Below are 20177 nucleotides of genomic sequence, written 5' to 3'. Positions count from 1 at the left end.
CATCTGACTGTGCTTTTATTCTGGTATTAGATATGTCTTTTTGACTTTAGTTTTGATGTCTTAGATTTCAAATCCACAAGGATTATAAAAACCATGTACCTGCTAGAACAAGGGGTAAAAAGCTTGAGTAAGAGAAATCTCAAATTGTTGAGAGCAATACAGCAAGTCATTGATATTAATGGCTTAGCATCTATATGTAGTATGTTGTTACAACTTGGCTATGCTAATAGCTGTAACAACATTATTACATACGATGTAAGAATATCAGTCTTGGATGAGATGATTTCTTTCCTTTAGAAGTTTTTCTTCTCTGGGCTGGGCGCAGTGGCCCATACCTGTAATCCTAGCACTTTGGGAGGCCGAGGTGGGCGGATCACCTGAGGTCGGGAGTTCGAGACCAGCCTGGAGAACAAGAAACCCCATCTCTACTAAAATTACAAAAATTAGCCGGGTGCATTGGTGTGCACCGGTAATCCCAGCTACTCAGGAGGCTGAGGCAGGAGAATCATTTGAACCCAGGAGGTGGAGGTTGCAGTGAGCCACTGCACTCCAGCCTGGGCAGCACAGCAAGCAAAACACATCTGCAGGACCACCACGAAGGGAAGATTTCTGTTCAACCCTACTGTGGATTGGTTGTTTTCACAGACTGAACCCTTCATTCCTTACCTCCATTATGAATCTCTGAATTGAGTGACACATGTATGTAAACCTCACCTGGAAAGCAGATAACTTAGTTTTGACGGTATAAGAAAACTCCATTCCTGTATAGCTCTGCCTCTCTTTATGTCATTATTGTCACAAATTACGTCCTTATACGTTGTGTCCCCATCAAAACAGACATAGTATGTACAGCTGTCTTTTAAATCAGATAGGTAAAAAAGAATAACAAATAAAAATTCTATATTTATACTATCTTTTCTATGTGCCTATGTAAATACATGAGTGTTAACTGGCTAGTTTTACTTCCACTTGAATCAGAATAATAGGTCTGATGATTCCAAATGGTATGATTGACATTTACTTTAACCTTATCACTGTTCCTGCTTTTTCTCCATTGTATATATGTGAATAATTCACTGATAAGCAGTGAATGTCCTGTATTAAAGAACCGTTCATTGACTCCTACTACAAGCACCCATTGAGCACTGGACATTGGACTCTGAAGCAAGTGATAAACTGTAGACTGCCATCAGAGAATTAGCCTTGGAGGGGAGGAAGCTGACATGCATCACCAGGCAATTTTATGATAATTTCATAAGTGCAACATTTACAACTATGTACCATTCACCATGGGCACACATCAGATCCAGTCCTGAGTAATCAGTAAAGGCTTCCAAGAGAGGGACCAGAGAAGGAAGGAAGGTGTAAAGGAAGACAAAGTTGAAAAGGTCAGCAGTAATTTTAAAAGATCATCTTGTCCACAGTGTGAAAACTGGTGTCTACAAAGGAAAATGTAGAAAAGGTAAAAAGCCAGGTGGGAGGTTATTAGCATTCTGTTCATGCTGGGGGAGAACTAGGGTAGTGACAGAGAAGTAAGCAAACTCTTGAGTCATGCAAAAGTGAAGAGTGATCGAATGTAGTGATTGTCTGGGGGTGGAAGGTAGGAGGTGGAGAAAAAAGGAATGCCTGTTAGAAGTCTGTCTTGGGCAAGACAAGAGATGCATATCTTTATTGAGAGAAGGAATGCAGAAGGAGGAACAAGCTGAGAAGTTGAGAATTGGGGGAAAGGGGATGCTAGAGAGGAGGTGACTTTGTCTGGGGAAGAACCAGGTAGAGCTATCCAGTGGACTGACATTCAGTTGCCCTTTTTTAAATTTAAAAGATATGCATTGATCAATTTCTATGTGCCAGACACATTACTAGGTGCTGAAAGCACAATGTGCAGAAACATAGGCATGGTTCTTTCCCTTAGGGAATCTGATGGCAAAGGACAGTAACATTGAAACATTTTTTTCAAAAGACAAACATAGTCATTATAATAAAGAACATAAGTGAAATTACCATATTAAATCCCAGAAGCTTTGGGTGCTCATGGGAGGTGTGCTGTAACATATTGAGGGTTCAGAAAAGACTTTCTAGAGAACAAAATGTCTAAATTTAAACCTAAATAACTTGTAGGAACTAGGAAGAATGTGTGATGGCATAGACAGGGAACCAGAGGAGCAGAAAGGAAGGCAGATGATGGACATCTTTCAGACAGGAAAGTACTACAGCCTAGGGATGCAAAAGATTAGATGGAATTCTTTTTTAATGGACAGAAAATTAACATGACTGGAATACAGACTGTGAGTAGATAAGAGACAAGAGATAACATTTAACAAAGTAATTAGGGGGTCAGAGAAGGCACAAAGGGTCTTATAAACCAGACTAAGAACTTGTGCTTTACCTGAAATAGGGTCACCAACCACTCTAGTTTTCCTGGGTCTGAGTGCTTTCCCAAGACACAGGATTTTCAGTGCCAAATTGAAATAGCCCTGGACTATTCAGAACAACTGGTCACCCTAGAGAGCCATTTGATGGTTTTATGTAGAGGTTTTCATGTATGAGGAGGTTGTAGACTGAGGAGACCACTGTGGCTATGATATGGAGAAAGAAGGAGACTGATTCAGTAATGAAGATGAAATATGATGATGACCAAGCTGGGACAGGGGGAGGTTCAGTAGAGACAGAGAAAAACTGGGTGGGTTTGTTAAATTTTAAGAGCTGTTATAATTAAACAGATGTGTAACAATTTAATGAGTGAATGGGTTTAATGTGTGAGAAAGGCATGCAGGTGGTTGGTGGTGCCATTTCCTAATTCCAGAGGGAGAGAAGTGGCTTTATATGATAAGATGAAAAGTTCTATTATAGACATGTCGAGTTTGTAAGGTTGTCAGATAAAATAATAGGACATCCAGTTAAATTGGGATCTTAGGCAGGAATGAGTACATTTTTAGTTTAAGGATGTCTCGAAGAGGAATACTTATGGAATGTACACACAAAAAAGAAATTCAGTTTTAAATGAAGGTTCTGATAACCTTATGAGTTTGGGATGCCTGGAGTCATCTGAATGGTAATATTCTGTAGGCATTCAGGATGTATGGGTTTGAACCTCAGGAGAAAGGTTTGGCTGAAAGGCCAGGGCAGTGCAATCACAGTGAATGTTTTATTTTGTTAGAGAATCATTCCACAAAGTAAGCATCACCATTTAGTTCCAAACTATTTATGACCTAGGAATGTGTGTTTCTCATGAGATATAATTTTGAACATTAGTTTAAGTGAAGGCAGACCCTTTGCTCCCCTCCTAGTGCTGACAGTCACCGTCCAGCTACCTTCTTATTACCAACCAATTTGACCAAAATATAACCCACATCCAGAGGTAAAGACCGACATCCTGTCCTTTTGCTGAATGAGCTTTTGAAATCACAGGACCAAGTTAGAAAAGTGTATTGATTGATCTTAGAAGAGTTTTACTTAATGCACCAGAAAACAATGTCTTCGAATTTAAGCAGAATATATTCCCATATAGGCAACAGAATTTGCTAGAATGTAAGCAAACATTTTGGAGTAGCAGATATTTTTTAAACCTCAACTAAGATATACATCTACAGGTGATGCAGTTTAACAGATCTTATTAATTGATCATGGAATGCCTCAAATAATTGATGACTTTATCCAAATGTTACTGAAAGCAAATATGATTGGTGATAAAAATCACCAATATCATGGTGATTTTTCAGAAGGCTACTCCTCTTTTAAATCTATTTTCAAAAAGTAATAGGATATTTTGGGGAATAAAGGTGTACAAAGGCCACAGCCACATTTTTCTGGCTTGCCAGAGAGCTTGCACATTCCTGCTGCCTTCAGGGTGAGCGCAGGGCCCAGGGCTGTGTCTGGTTTATACCTGTACTCTCAGAATCTAGCAGAGATGCTTAGAATGCCTTTCGATCAGCCTCATTTCCACCGCTTTTGGTCCCACCTCTTAGTATAGGACCTTCAGGCTCTGCAAATTCTCTCTCAATTATTTCTAGGAATTAATAGAGAGTGCTTCGCATGCGCTGAGAAACAAGTTTAGTTCACTACCACCCTGTGGCCACGGCTGTCTGTTTCCCAGCCCTTGTGGTCTCAACTCGTGGAGTCCTACGGGCTGCACCGAGTTAGATTGGATCCATGCAGATCACAGAGGAGGCTTTGCCATGTTCCTCATCCACCGTGCTGCTGCCTCTGAGGTGTCAGAGGGACACCAGGTGGTCTGAAACTTACAGTACTTTGTAGAAGTAAGGAGACAGATTGTTTTCCCATTTTGTGTGATTTTTTTTTTTGTATTCATGCCAAAGCAACATTGCTTGTACGCAGTGCCTCACAGAACTTTTAATGAAATAGCTCTTGTTCTCCATTATAACCTTCAGTCAACGCTAAACATTCAGCTCTAAGAGACAACAGTGACATCTGCTGGTGGAAGCAAGCACTTTCAGCCACAACTAACTTGCTGAGTTTATATGAACCTTTAGTCAACACAACACTGACCAATAACAATGGTTCTATTTGCCACAATTACGTTATTTTAAAAGTGTTGCACTGTATATTCTTACTGATGAGCATATTTTATTTACTATTTGAGTAACATACATATGAGATTCTAACCAAAATGAGTGAGCAGGTCAGAAAATTGCCTAGAGGACCTCACATTTCTAGGATATTTTGAAATGGAAAAACATGAGTTTACCAGTAGTTTTTGGCATGATGTAGGACAAGATTCAAATTCCAGTTGTACAAAGGCACAAAACAGACAAATGAACAACAAACTTGTATTACAGTCAACCATGCTAGTATATAGCATGGCGATTAGACACATGAACTCTAGGGTGTAGAGCTGGGTTTGAGTCTCAACTCTTCCACTTAACAGCAATAACCTTAGGCAAGCAACCACATTTCTTTGTGACTCAGTTTTCTCATCTGTAAGGTGGGAATGAAGACAATCATATCTATATTATAGGGTTGTCAAGAGGATTAAATGAACTAATAGTACAAATGCTTAGCATGGTCTCTGGCACATAGTAAGCACTCTCTGTGTATGATTAAGTAATACATATTTAAGAATAATTATTATTTAATGATTAAGTATTATTTTTAGTATCATTATATATTTAAGTATTATTATTATTACATTTAGTTAGTGTTATGAAATGTTTCATATTAATCCTGAATGATTATCTGGAGGAGGAGTGAGAGTAAAATAAATAAAACAAAGAACCTTAAAAATATCAGTTATTTCATCATAGCCAACTTGATGGCAAAATGAATCTGCCAGGCAACCCTAAAATTTATAAACTTTCTTTCAAAATTAAGAAGAAAAAATTTTTAGTAAAGCAAAAATTTCTAATTTACTTCTGTTTCTACTAGCCATTGAATACTGAAAAATTCAAGAGAAAAAATAGAAAGTCATTTTTTGCATTAGAATAGAGTCCTTTTAGGATTCCAAATGAATGGTTTTGTTTTCTGATTTTAAAATAGCTATATCTTAAAAATATTAACCAACAGGCATTAAATTACAGATTAAATAGAAGAAGATCCCAAAGGTCAGCATATGTTAAGTGGGATCACTTAAATCACATTAAGCAAAAATTTACCTAATAAAAATAACCACTGCAAGTGTGTTTCTAGAAAATGACAACAATAACCATGATTTGCCCTATCGTCAGTACATATTCAGCCTATACCTCCTTGTGTGTGTGTTTTTCTGTTGTTGTTGTTGTTGTTGTTTGAGACAGAGTCTTGCTCTCTGTCACCCAGGCTGGAGTGCAGTGGCCTGATCTCAGCTCACTGCAAGCTCAGCCTCCCGGGTTCATGCCATTCTCCTGCCTCAGCCTCCTGAGTAGCTGGGACTACAGGCACCCGCTGCCACCACGCCAGGATAATTTTTTGTATTTTTAATAGAGATGGGATTTCACCATGTTAGCCAGGATGGTCTCAATCTCCTGACCTCGTGATCCTCCCGCCTCAGCCTCCCAAAGTGCTGGGATTACAGGCATGAGCCACCGCACCCGGCCCTCTTTGTAGTTTTAAAAGGGAAGTTTGCACACCTGGTCAGGCCATAGTATGGCAGAGGTAAAAGATTCGCAGAGAAACAGAGCAGCAACGTGTCAACACTTTTTTGTATCGACCATATGGGGGATTTTTATATATATATATTCTTAGGTTTTTATCGAACATATGTACCAGCAAAATTAGCAGAATCCTACTTCTCCATGTTGTCCAATGGAGTAATTCAGGTCAGTTTCATAATCATATTGAAAGATTAAACTCATATAAGAGGGCAGAAACAGATAAAATGTTATACATTTAAACCTGTTTCAGTCAGATTTGAAGTTAAAAAAAAAAAAAAAAGTCAGCCTATCAAAAAATGCCTGCCTCATCAGAAACTCAATACATTTTAATCTGCTCCAAGGACAGATTTGAACAACTAATTGATAAACTAAAATTAGTTCATTTGTAAACAATATGTGGATAAAAGTATTGACATTAGATGAAACAATATCAATAAATTTGTAAGGAATTTCAAGGTAAAATACTAAAATGTGTTAATTTGTTGTTTGCTCCTAATTAAACTCATTTTCAAATGGGATTTTAAAAAGGGAAATAGATATCTACAGACAGGGCCCATCTATGACCGCAAAACCTGCATCAAAACACTCCAGCTGTCAGTGCTTCAACCATCAGAAAATCTCTCTCTTGATTTTTTTCAGAATATCCAATGACTAGTAAAAATAAAATGATGTGTGAATACTTTTTAAAAGCAAACTAAAACATCACGGGTGAGACGGTCAACTACACACCGGCTGCCAGTTTCCCTGCACATCCAGGCCAGCCCTGAAGATGCCAAAAGAGAAACAAGAGATTGATAGAAGATACAAATACAACAGATGCAGAATTAAAACAGGGAAATAACTAGATATAAAACAGACATTCTAAGTGTGCATGTGTATGTTTGTGTGTGGTTATACAACTAAGTCACCATAAACTTTGAAACTTAGATGAAAAAGATAAATTTCTAGCAAAAACAGTTTTAAAAAACTGAAGTAGAAAACACAAATGAACTAAAAGCCATCTTAAAAAATTGACATTGTAATAACCAAAAAGCCCAGGCCACAAATGTGGTACAAGTGCATCCTACCAAGCTTTTAAGAAACAGATATTCACTTCCTTCTGCTAATAGAAGTCAGGCATTATTTTTCTGGGCAACGCAGCCATTTTGAATCTCTGCTAGAAATGACAAACAATATAAATTAGAACTCATATTGAAAGATTACTCCAGTTTTTCCTCCAGCTGGTTTTTAGAGTCTGACTGACGCATCCAGATCTGAGGGTCTAACACCAACTGGGGCTTGTGTTTCCTTTATGCAGACCTTGTCCATTTGAAGAGCAAGTCTTTGGCCATGCTCTACACTAGCTCCCGAGCCAACCAAAACCAAAAGATGAGACCACAACCTTCTGCATCCACCAAGTTTTATTCAGGTACAGTTGTTACTGCAGATAGACATGCTGAGAAGTTTCTTAGCAGGGGGGTTTTACGGAATCCTAGTTATTTCAACAAACTTTACTTATGTATAGTACCAGCTCAGTCTAATTTTCAAAATGTACAGCAGCAAGAATCATTTTCCAATCTTGAGATTGCTGGCTGAGTCCTTGCTAATTCACAGGTAGATCAATATAGTTGATTTTCAAGTGGACTTTAATATGAAACACACAAATCAGCTATACCTACATACAGCTGTGGCCCACAAAAGATGTGTTCTAAACCCTTGAACCAGGCAATTTTCTTTTTATAGAATTGTCTCTTGAACCAGGCAATTTTCTTATTATGGAATTGTCCTTGGACCCAATCCATCTAGATACATGAGCTAATACTGTGTTATTACTATCTATTAAGATGTTTTTGAAGTTATAAATACTTATTCATTCCACTATTTTTTATATGGCCAGCTACAGATGAAACAGAGCTCAAGACTCAGAGAAGGAAATGGATGAACAAGACTGTATTAATCTGTTCTCATGCTGCTAATGAAGACATACCCGAGATTGGGAAATTTATAAAGGAAAGAGTTTTAATGGACTCACAGTTCCACATTGCTGGGGAGGCCTCACAATCATGGCAGAAGGTGAATGAGGGGCAAAGTAACATTTTACATGGCGGTAGGCAAGAGAGGATGTGCAGGGGAACTCCCCTTTATAAAACCATCAGATCTCGTGAGCCTTATTGATTATCACAAGAACAGCACAGGAAAAACCTGCCTCTATGATTCAGTTACCTCCCATTGGGTCCCTTCCACAACACATGGGGATTACTATAATTCAAGGTGAGATTTGGGTGGGGACACAGAGCTGAACCATATCAAAGACAGACAAGTTTCTTTCTCTTATGGAATTTATATTCTAGTGAAAGAAAGCAATTAAACATAACAAATGACTCAATTTCTGATAAGTAAAATGAGAAAAAAAAACCAGGGTGATGGGGGTTGCTGGGAAAGCTAGATAAAGCACTGTTGGAAGACTTCTAGGAAAAGTTGACATTTGAACCAAAGCTGAATGTTAAATAGGTGTGAGTCTGGGAAGATCAGACAGGGGAATCAAAAAGCTAAAGGCCCTAAATTTGAAATGAGCTTTCTGTGTTCCATAAACATCAACACTGCCAGTGTGCCTAAAGGTGGTGAAGGAGGAAAAGAGTAAGAGGAAACGATTTCACAGAGGTAGGTGTTCATGAAATAACACAGGGCCTTGTGAGTCAAAGTCAGAAGTGCTGTGAAAAATTGGGATTCTACTTCGTGTTTTAATGCTAATGTGTTTTAAAAACAATTTATTACGGCTTGCAAATTATTACAAGGAAAAAATACTTCTTAGATCTGTTTCTAGTTTTAAAAGAATTTGCATAGTCCTTTCATGGGGGTTGGTTTCATTAGAGATAGATGAGGGAGGTCAGAGTGAAGTAAGTAACATATGATTGGTGAGTAAAATTCTCTCATGAAAAACTTGGTCTACAATTTTAGGTGAACAAACATGATTTTCTACACCAAAACCATCTTACCAATGTGATTTCCTCTGGTAGATATTCTTAGTCTCAAGGACACATGTCAATAGCCCTTGGAACTTTTAAGAACCCTTTCGAGATTGCTAAGAAGGTCTAACCTTTTCTGTAAGTAGACAGATGTAAATTCACCCAATGAGGGCATAAGAATAAGCAAAGATTTCACTTAAATTTGTGAGTAACTAGTAGATGTAGATATATATATAAAACCTATATTGTTCTTTATCTATAAACTAGTAATGCCAGTTGAGGTGTTTTCTCAAGAACCATGCCAACAATCTATCTTGAATTCTTTCAAGATTTCTTATTAAACTCTGAGTGGAGGCCTGTAGCTTCCCATACAGTTATTATTTTTTTGAATTAACAAATATGGGTATTATAATTAACTCTTTCTACAGAAGTTAGATTTTATTCTAACAGAAATCCATTAGAACAGAAATCAGTGCTGCCTCCAATGGCAGCAGAAAGCCATTGGAGGTTTTTGAAATAGGAGAACAATATGATATAATTTATATTTTAAAAAGCACACTATAGTGCTGTCTGAAAAATAGATATTAGCAGTCTAGAGTGAAAGCAGAAAGACCTAACAAGTCTTTGGTGGTTACTAGGTGTCTGCTGGTGGTGACTCTGACTGGGGGAGATGTGGTGATAAGTGATTAGATTTGGGAAATAGTTTAAATTGCAGCCAACAGGACTTACAAACTGGATGGCAATCTGGGAGAAAGAATTCAAAGATTGGAATCAAGAATGACTTCTAGGTTTGGGGTTTGGGCAACTGAATAAATGCTGGTACAATTATATGAGATGCAGATTTTGCAGATATGGTGCAGAATAAAAAATTGTTAGGCATCTGAAATTTAAAGTAGCCAATGAGACATCCAGACAGAGATGATTAATAGGTAGTTCATTACATATGTATGATAATTAAGGGAGAGTTCTGGGCAGATATGCGTTCACTTCATGGGATTGAGTAAGATTTTATAGGGAGAGGCCGGGCGCGGTGGCTCAAGCCTGTAATCCCAGCACTATGGGAGGCCGAGACGGGCGAATCACGAGGGCAGGAGATCGAGACCATCCTGGCTAACACGGTGAAACCCCGTCTCTACTAAAAAATAAAAAAAAATAAAAAAAAAAAAAACTAGCCGGGCGAGGTGGCGGGCGCCTGTAGTCCCAGCTACTCGGAGGCCTGAGGCAGGAGAATGGCGTAAATCCGCGAGGCGGAGCTTGCAGTGAGCTGAGATCCGGCCACTGCACTCCAGCCTGGACGACAGAGCCAGACTCCATCTCAAAAAAAAAAAAAAAAAAAAAAAAAAGATTTTATAGGGAGAGAGTATAGATAAAGGAGAGGGCTGAAGTTTGAGCCCTGAGTCCTTTCAACATTTACAGAGCAGAATGGCAAAAGGATGCAACAAAATTGCAAAAGAGGAGAAGCCAATGAGGGTGAAGGAATTCCCAGAAAGCACAATGTCCGAGAAGACAAGTGAGAAAATTCTTAAAAATATATGAGCTTGGCCTGGCGTGGTGGCTCATGCCTGTAATCCTAGCACTTTGGAAGGTTGAGTTGGGTGGATCACATGAGGTCATGAGCAAGACCAGCCTGGCCAACATGGTGAAACCCCATCTCTACCAAAAACACAAAATTAGCCATGGGTGGTGGCAGGCGCCTGTAATCCCAGCTACTTGGGAGGCTAAGGCAGGAGAATCACTTGAACCCGGGAGGCAGAAGTTGCAGTCAGCCCCGATCACGTCATTGATCTCCAGCCTGGACAAAAAAGCAAGACTCTCAAACAAACAAACAAAAAGCTTGGGAGATTGCCCCTGGATATGAGAATCTGTGTGTAATAAGTAGGGCAGGCCCTGGTATGCTGCTGGAAAAACACAGTCCGACAAGAATTTATTTCTCATTCAACGCTGCATGCACAATGCAGGTTGGCCAGGTGCTCTGCTCACTGTAGTCACTCAGGGACATGGGCTGATGGATGTTGTGTTTTGACATATGCTCCAGGATTGACAGAGCAGGGAAAATGGACATGGCGAGTTATGCATTCACTCTTAAATCTCCACTTGGAAATGACACAGGGTCATTTCTGTTCACATCTCATTGGCCAAAGGAAGTCATGGCCTCAGCTCACTTCAAAGAGGTTAACAGAGGCAATGGTGCCATGTGCCCAACAGTAGATAAAAACAGGTGCCTGTAAACAGCCCTAATGACTACCAACCAGTGTGCGGCACTGGTGATTAGTACAAGCAGGAGAGTGGTGGTGCTCTTCATCACTTGGATACGCCTAGAAACCACAACAGAATTTTAGAAGCTTCTCAGATTTATTTGCCTTTTCCCAGGAAACCAGCAAGAAGGGATGACTTTTCTCTGTGCTATTTTACCATGGTATAGAAAAAAATCTGTTAAAATTTCCAGTGCTTTCTCCTGTGACACAGTTCAGGAGACACAGATCCCAACACCACACTGCCTTAAGTATAAATTCCTAAACCACCACCTGTGTGCCATGGTTTAGGGTTTTTGCTGTTTTCTAATTTTTTTAATTTTTAATTAAAATAAGTTTTTCAAATGCACCACACAGAAATGTAACAAAAATACAAAAATGATTATAGTCAGACAATAGATAATGAAAATTCTTTTTAAACTGAGATTCACAATAGGAAAGAAACAGTTTTAGTATAACATAACATGTATACATTAATTATAAAACATAACAGTAAACACTTTCCAAATATTAGCAAAAAATGCCAAAAAATTGTATCCTTCCATTCTCTTGAAATTGTGCTAGACACTAAATATTTTAATGGAGAAAATTTAATGGAAAGAATTGTTGACTTGATAAAAGACAGTTAGCTAGCAGATGGGGCAAAAGAGAACGTTAAGGTTTAACAGGAGTAGCAGGTGTAGACAGCAGCTAGTGATGTGAAGACTGAGGGAGATGTGAACTAGGGAGGAATGCGGAGATCTTGAGGAGGACCCTGCAGGGCTGAGACTGGGGGCCTCTGGGCTGAAGGAGTAGCAGCTGGAGGAACACCTGTCCTGGGAGAAGGACTTCCATGTGCCTACATGCTCTGAGACCCTGACAGCCTCAGCCACTGCAGTGAACTCTGCTGGGACCACCACTTGCCCTGTGAATAGATCTCAGAAGGAAAACTAAAGCAGAGAAAAAGGACAGTCCTGGTGTGTTAAATGATGTCTCCCCAAAAGATATATTGAAGTCCTAACCACGGGTAGCTGTGAATATGAGCTTATTTGGACATAGGGTTTTTGCAGACATAATTAAGACCTAAGTTAAGATAAGGTTATACTGGAGTAGTGTGGGCCCTTAATCCAATAACTGGTGTCCTTATAGAAGAGGAGAAGAGATACAAATCAGACACACACAAGAGAATGCCATGGGAAGACACAGACACCCTGAGGGAAGATGGAGCCAGAGACCAGAGGGACACATCTATAAGCCAAGGAATGCCAAAGACTGCTGGCAAACCCAGAAGCAAGAAGAAGGAATTGTAAAAGGGATTCTCTTCTCCAGCCTTAGAAATATGGCCCTGCAGACACCCTGATTTCGGACTTCCATCTTCCAAAATAGTGAGAGAATAAGTTTCTGCTGTTTAAGCCACACAGCCTGTGGTACTTTGTAAACAGCAGGCCTAGGACAGGAATGCAGGTCTCGTTGCCTCCCTCCTGGGCTCTCTGTTGGCCGGCAGAGAGACATGAGTTTTGTGGAGCGCATTTCACAAACTACGATAAAGAAGGGTGAGTGTGGAGCTCAGAGAAAATGAGCTAATGGCTGGTACAATCTGTTTGGCCTTGGTTAAGCTGAAAAATTTCTTTGATGCTCAGTTTCCCTACGTGTAAAAGGGTGAACAATATCATGTCACCTCATAGGGGTATTGTGAGAATAACTGAGAAGATGCACATAGTTGTGGTTTTGTACCTGCAAAAAAGTATTTAATAAGACGTGTCTTCGCATGCTTAATATTTTCAACATGAATTGGGACCAAAGGAGAAGTTTACTGACTCACTGAGGGAATTTATGGGAAGTTTTCTGATTCGCTGAGGGAATTTACCCTTCTTTGGGGGAAAGAACAGTGTGATAAAATTTCAATTCTCATGACAATTTAAAGCCTCTGCATCTGGAGACGGGAGAGGAAACATTTGTAACCCCTATAAATCCATCCAGCCGAAAGACTCTACATGTGGAATAATTCTCCCACAAAATCCAAATTAACATAAATCCTTAATCCTTTCAGCATCCCTACTAACAAATTGATTTGAGGAGGAAAACAGAAGAGCCAATTAAAAATAAAGAATGTTATATAACAAACATCAGCAACGCCAATACCAAAACACGGGGCTGCTTTAGTTCTGTAAGGGAGCGCCTTCTACCGCCTCTAACTTGCCTGGGTTGGAAATTTTTATTGCTATCTGGACACACAGGCACATTTCCCACAAAGCTAAGGGTCACTGGTGAATCTATTTAAATCTCTTCCATTTTGGTTAACAAGCTTAGCTTTGAAATTAAAGAAAAAAAAAACCTGAATACAAATTGAGACTCATTCTAGGGGACAGCTGGAGTAAGTTTGCTCTGGGAACTGTTTAAGGAGGCTACAGAAATGCAGACTCTTCTCTGCTTCCGTTAAGCATATTCACACTCAGGAGTCACCAGAGTTGGCCCCAAGGAAAGGACAACGTGAAAACTTAAAACAATTTTTAAAAATTTTTTATCTTGCATAAGCTTAAGGGGTAAAAGTTCAGTATTTTAACAAGGATATATTGCATATTGGTGAAGTCTGGACTTTTAGTGTAACTATCACTAGAATAGTGTACATTATACTCATTAAGTAATTTATTATCCCTCACCCTCCTCCCGTCCTCTCTCCCTTCTGAGTCTCCAATGTCCATTATTCCACACTCTATGTCTATGTGTATACCTTATTTTGCTCCCACTTGTTAGTGAGAAGATGAGGTATTTGACTTTATGATTCTGAGTTATTTCACTTAAGATAATGGTCTCCAATGCCATCGTGTTGCATAAAAACATTCAGGTCTGTTAATGCCTCACCAGGCCTGGTCTCCAAAGACACGCACTCCGTGAAATAACTACTCTACCTTGTTTTATGGTTACCATGCACCAAATTGTGTAGTCAGCACTGGAAAAACAGAAGTGAACAAGATACAGACTTACAGTCTAGTGGAGAAGACAAACCCCGGCCAGTAATTCATGTGAGATGGTCCTTCTCAATCTTGCTGTGTTTAGAACTTCCTGAAACATTTGTGTTCAGGTCATCCTGAGACTGGCCCGTGGTTCCTTATTGGATCCTTAAAGGGCCTGTCTTAATTCAAACTTGTTCTTTCAGAGCACAAAAGTTCCGAACTTACTGCATACCCAAAGGTATCTGACTTCTGCTGACCTCCAGGAGCTCTTTGGCCAAATACCTGGTTGATGTCAAATGTCCACTTGCTCTATATCTCTTAGAAATTTGCTCAAGAAAGTGCTGGGAAGTTGTCTGACTTTGAGTCACCCCATTGTGATATCTGGTTTTGAGGAACCACCCTACCAAGGTGAACTGTCCTTGGGATGGAAGGAAATAGTAAATGTCTACGAAGTGGTCGCCTGAACACAGGGAGAACTGTGTAAGTCTGGTGTCCAGTGAAGTGTGCTGGAAAGATTGAATAGACTAGTCTTCAATATTTAAGCATTAATTGAAAATTCATGAAAAACTCACTTAAAAAGGCATTCAGAGAAAAATACCCCATTTTCAAGAGGAGGTCTATGGCATTTCAGCATCACTATCCCAAATCCTTAAAGATCTGGCTTTAGCATTTCGTTTTGCAGTGTGGGGTGATCGAGCTGAAATGAACGCACAGTAGTCATTAATAGAGTCAGAATTAGGGGCAGTCGGCTGGGTGCAGTGGCTCATGCCTGTAATCCCAACACTCTGGGAGGCTGAGGCAGGTGGATCACTTGAGGTCAGGAGTTCAAGACCAGCCTGGCCAAGATGGTGAATCCCAGACTACCAAAAATACAAAAATTAGCTGGGCATGGTGGGGGGTGCCTGTAATCCCAGTTACTTGGGAGGCTGAGGCAGGAGAATCACTTGAAACCAGGAGGCAGAGCTTGCAGTGAGCCGAAATCGCACCACTGCACTCTAGCCTGGGGGACAGAGCGAGACTCCATCTAAAAAAAGAAAAGAAAAGAAAAAAAGAACTGGGGCATTCATGCCAAGATTCTATTAATTTTAGAAGGCACCAAAAACTACAAGCAAGGTTTCAGGGTCCAGTGAACTCTCACAGATATTAGAAGAAATATGGGATGACTCTTAATGTTTGTCACATTCCTTCTCACAAGGAATTCTATTTTGAATTTTGCTGCCCTTGGTATGTTAAAAATTGTCCCTTATCGATGGGAACATCACACACCGGGGCCTGTCATGGGGTTGGGGGCTGGGGAGGGATAGCATTAGGAGAAATACCTAATGTAAATGATGAGTTGACGGGTGCAGCAAACCAACACAACACATATATACCTATGTAACAAACCTGCACGTTGTGCACATGTACCCCAGAACTTAAAGTAGAATAATAATAAATTAATAATGATAAAAAAATTTTAAAAGATGAAAAGATGACCATCTATGAACCAGAAAGTAGACCTTCAACAGTCACTGAATATGCTGGCACCTTTATCTTGGACTTCCCAGCATCTAGAACTGTGAGAAATACATTTCTGTTGTTTATATATTTAAAAAAATGCCCCTTATCATCTAACATACACTTCTGATCCCCCTGCCACCGAGAGTGAGAATTGCTATTAAATTCTATTCCATACCAATGATCAATACTTCTTCACAGGAACAATGCAATGGACCAGTACTTTTTGAGCAAGGAGACCTGATGAAATATATCCCTATATGATATACCAGTAAATATGGTGTTTATTGGCACCATATTTACACATATTGGTTATGTGTGGGCACAGGTGTTGGCATCTCTAGGACATGCTTTGAGATTTGTTGGAAGATGAAAAGTGTCAGTCTCCAGTCTTCAGTGTTCCATAAAGGCCTTCAAAACGAGCTCTACGTTGTGAATAGGCTGACGGATTTTGAGGACTTTCAAAGGGGAGCCACATTAAGAAGGCTTAGTTTTTATGTTGAGGCTTTTACTATGGCTTATCATACAGCTAAAAATAGGGCTCTGAGGGAAAGATACTCAGGTAGGATCTTTGAGAGGATTATCATATTGATTTCCTCCATAACTAAGTCCACTTAATTGTTGTCTGTAGCATTCATTTAGTACCACAAAAGAAGAAAGCACGGGATCAAGGTGGAGTTTGGGCCCTGAAGTTAGATTTCTTGAGTTTAATATTTTGGGTCTCCCACAGCTATTGGACCTTGGACAGTTATTCAACCTGTCTCATGATCTCATGTGTAAAATGGGAATAACAAGAGAGCGAACCTCATAGAACGAGGTGTTATTTGACATTAATAACACCCAATAGGTAGACATAAAATAGCACATTTTGTCATGCATCAAGCCTTTCCTCCCAACTAGATAGTGAACTTATTTTAGATAGGTGTGAAATCTTAGATATTTTTATTCCACCCTGCCTGGCATGGTGCTAGGCACTTAATAGTGATACCTAGCATTGCAAGAGCACTTAACAGTTTCTTTTATGGTATATTATTATATGAACAGTTTTAAAATTTTTCCTATATTCCCACAAACCAGGAGGTAGATAGGAAGTTATTTTTATTGAGAAAATAGAAACCTTCAGGATTTAATAACTTGCTTGAGGCCATCCAGTTAGAAATACCCAGAGCTAAATTCTGAAATATGGTGGTTGTTATTATAAACCCAATGGCTGCCCTGCCCGTGTCATCAGCATATCTTTAGTAGGCTCCCTGTTAAAATCTGTGGCCATTTTGGTTGATTGATGGGAACACTAGTCATGGAGAATGCTGAGTGCCTGGGGAAGTTCCCCAAGGAGGATCTGAGACACCCTGAGGACATGGTGCCCTTCTGCAGTGCTCTAGACTCAGCCCTGCCCACTGCACTCGCTGAGCTGTAGGTACCACGTCTTTGGTATCTGGCTACATGCAGAGTATAGGTCACAGAGAGAGAGAGAGACTGACAGCAACAGCAGAGGCAAGTCTAGACTGGCCTTTGTTTATCCTTGCACACGTGTGGCTGGGGTCAGTCCACAAGGGCAAGGAGAGGAGGAATGGACACCACTACTCCAACCTCAGAACCCAGCACACTATGCTCCTGAATGCCACAGACCTGTCTAATCTTCATTCCTTGCTCCCAGGAAAATGGCTGAGGGGTAAGAGCTTGTTTCCTAAGCTCTCCACAGTACACAAAAAGACTCATGTAGCAGGAATGCAGACTAGAGAAACATGTACATATTACCCATGATTATTTCTGTTGATATGCAGCAAGATCATTCTTTGAAGACAGTGAAAGAAGTAAGGAGCGGTTGGCAACTGGCCTGTTATGTCTGAGAACAGATTATTTGCAAAGTCCTAGTATCCCCCTCGTTTCCAGTAATTTCACAAAATGAAAGCTTGAATTGTACACACAGTCAGCTTAAAAAAATGTCAGTTGCAAATAGATAATTTGCTATTTCAAAGCCCTCAGGGAAGGAAACAGTTATTTTTTACTTCTCATTTTTTTCTCTCTTTTTCCTGCACCCCCCAACCATGTGTGTGTGTGTGTACACAATGTTGTGGAATGACCACATGGCGCCTTTTGGGTAAATTTGCAAAGATCTTCTCAATTCCCCTTTTGTCTCTTAAGACATAATTATTTATAATTTGTCTCCCTGTGGATGGAGAGCCATCCAGTGTACAAAGAGCCCACCTGGGATGAAGTGTCTAAGAAATTACACATGTAGAAATGCAATGTCCAAAAGATGTCATCATTCAGGGCTCTGAGCTAGAATGACCCAGAATGGAGGAAAGATTATGGCTTTGCCACCTAAGACTAAAGGAGCTGAGACGCTTGTGTGCATGCAGTCAATCAGAGAAAAAACTACAACAGAAGATAGCAACCATCCAGCTCATTCATAACTTACAGAATCATTCTGTGGCATCCAACAGGGAACTGGAGATAACAGAAGCCATCTGGATGAGTTCAATCGAAATGAACCAATATTTGATGTATCTCGTCATCTATAAACATAAGAAATAGGGACTTAAATGCTTCCTTTTAATTGATATTTCTGAAAAGGTTCCTAACTTTGCTAACTTTTCCAGGGTTGTACCTGAAGACAGTCAAACAAATGACTTCCTAACTCAAGGCCAGGGCTGACTTCCTGGGTGTGCTACCTGAACAGTATCCCAGGGTCCCACGCTTAACAGGGTCCCTCATTTGGTTTGATGTTCTGCTGTGGCTATCTTGAAATTCCTAAACATGTTATCTTTGAGCTTGTGTTTTGTAAGTGAAATGTGATGGGACAATGGAGCATGTGAGTGACAGAGGAGTTATGTGTAATATGCATGTTCATCATCATTCCTTGCAGCCCTGTTTACAAATAGCATTCACAATGCCCAACGAACAGATAATTCTGGTGGACCCACAAGGCCACGGAGTTCAGCGATACTTAAACCAAGTGCTGGGTGAGTGTGTTAGGTCTACACCTGGGTAAAAGGGGCATTGACAGTCCCCATAGGTCATGCTTTCTGTCTGAACCAACACTTGCCTAACATGCAGAAAGAAGGTAAGGGCATCCTAAGAAACATTAATGTGCAAAAAACTCTGTCCCCTCTTGTCTTGTGTTACTTCCTTGAATAAACCAATGGCTTATACTGACAACAATGACACAGAATTAGGGAAGGATAGAGCAATCCATAATTCATCTTTCTTTCAGTCTTTCCTGACTCATCAGTAAACAAAAGAGAGAGACAGCGTTGTTAGAGTATGTGTATATGAAAAAGTGAAAGTGTTTCCGTTAATCTGGTAAAAACAGAATACACATACATGTGTGAGTTTTGAAAGTCAACTTGTGTCATCTGAAGATGCTTCATACTAGTTAAATGCTCTTGTATTTGCATTTAAAACTGGCATTGTGCTATATAAACAGTACATTTCATGCAAATACCTTAAAATTTTAATTTTTCTTTAACTTAGAATGATATTAACTACCAAATAAAAACCCCCACTATGACAGGTCAAGAGAAAGACTGGGGAAAAAAAGAAAAGTTTTATTTTAACACCTTTAAAGGAACTTTTCTCCTGCTTTTTAAACTAAGATCCTCAAATTTTCAACACTAAGACCTGTGAATGATATAGCTAGCCCTGCTCAAGGTCTAAGTAAGTGCGTAGGCCTATGGTGGAAAGAACTGTGTTAAGTGAACACTCCAGGTAATAATGACCAGAGAGAACACTGTCCTAGGGCTCAGCTCCTCGAACAGGACAGTGACCGAAGCCCGAGGCCACTGGGTACAGAACATGATTAAAAAAACAAGGCTTCCCTTGAGCTGTTCTTTTATCATAATTGGTCTGGAAGGTTGGTTTTCAGGAGGAAAGTCTTGCAGCACTTCCATCTCTACACTGTCTTTACACATTCTCAAACTCACCACTATCCACCCAAATGGGAATCACTGGGTTATAATCACAGAGACAAAAAAAAAAAAAAAAAAAAAAAAAAAAAAAAAAAAAAAAAAAAAATCAGGTTAATGTGAAGAAGTCATGAAAGAACAGAGTGAGAATATTTTTCTTTTCAAATAAATATGTAATAAAATAACAAAATACGGATGTGTTTCTTCAAAGAATGTAACTTTGAGATCATAATGACCTTATTTGCCTTTAGTTAAATGTAAAATAAAACAGAAAGCTCAGATATAAAGTTTCAAAGGACTTCTAAAACCACAGGATAAGTGATCAGTCTCCTTTGACATGGAGAAGAGGGTTAGGGAGGTTTGCAAAGGCTAGGAATAAACCACCTTTGAAGACAGAGTAGAGATGAGTGAGTCACTCTCTCTGAAAACCTAGATTAACCCAATGAAGCATACATTGTCTTTCCAATTATCACTAGACAGATAGTTGTAAGAATTTAACAAAGGTTTGGACACAGTTAAACCCACAATTTGGATTAAGGCAGGATTTATAATTAAA

General features: G+C 39.6%; 1 protein-coding gene across 7 annotated transcripts in view; it reads right to left on the bottom strand.

Moving 5' to 3' along the window:
- MBNL2 (muscleblind like splicing regulator 2) overlaps positions 1-20177 on the bottom strand; it is a 397414-nt gene that overhangs the window by 367686 nt on the left and 9551 nt on the right. For all 7 annotated transcript variants that reach the window (XM_074021290.1, XM_065533403.1, XM_074021292.1 and 4 more), the window contains exon 2: positions 18136-18232. The gene's annotated coding sequence lies outside the window, so the exon portion shown is untranslated. The remainder of the gene's footprint in view (positions 1-18135; positions 18233-20177) is intronic.

Source organism: Macaca fascicularis, chromosome 17 (genome assembly GCF_037993035.2).
Source record: "Macaca fascicularis isolate 582-1 chromosome 17, T2T-MFA8v1.1".
NCBI lineage: Eukaryota > Metazoa > Chordata > Mammalia > Primates > Cercopithecidae > Macaca > Macaca fascicularis.
Note: the sequence above shows the minus strand (reverse complement) of the source record. Positions and strands in the feature narration are given on the sequence as shown.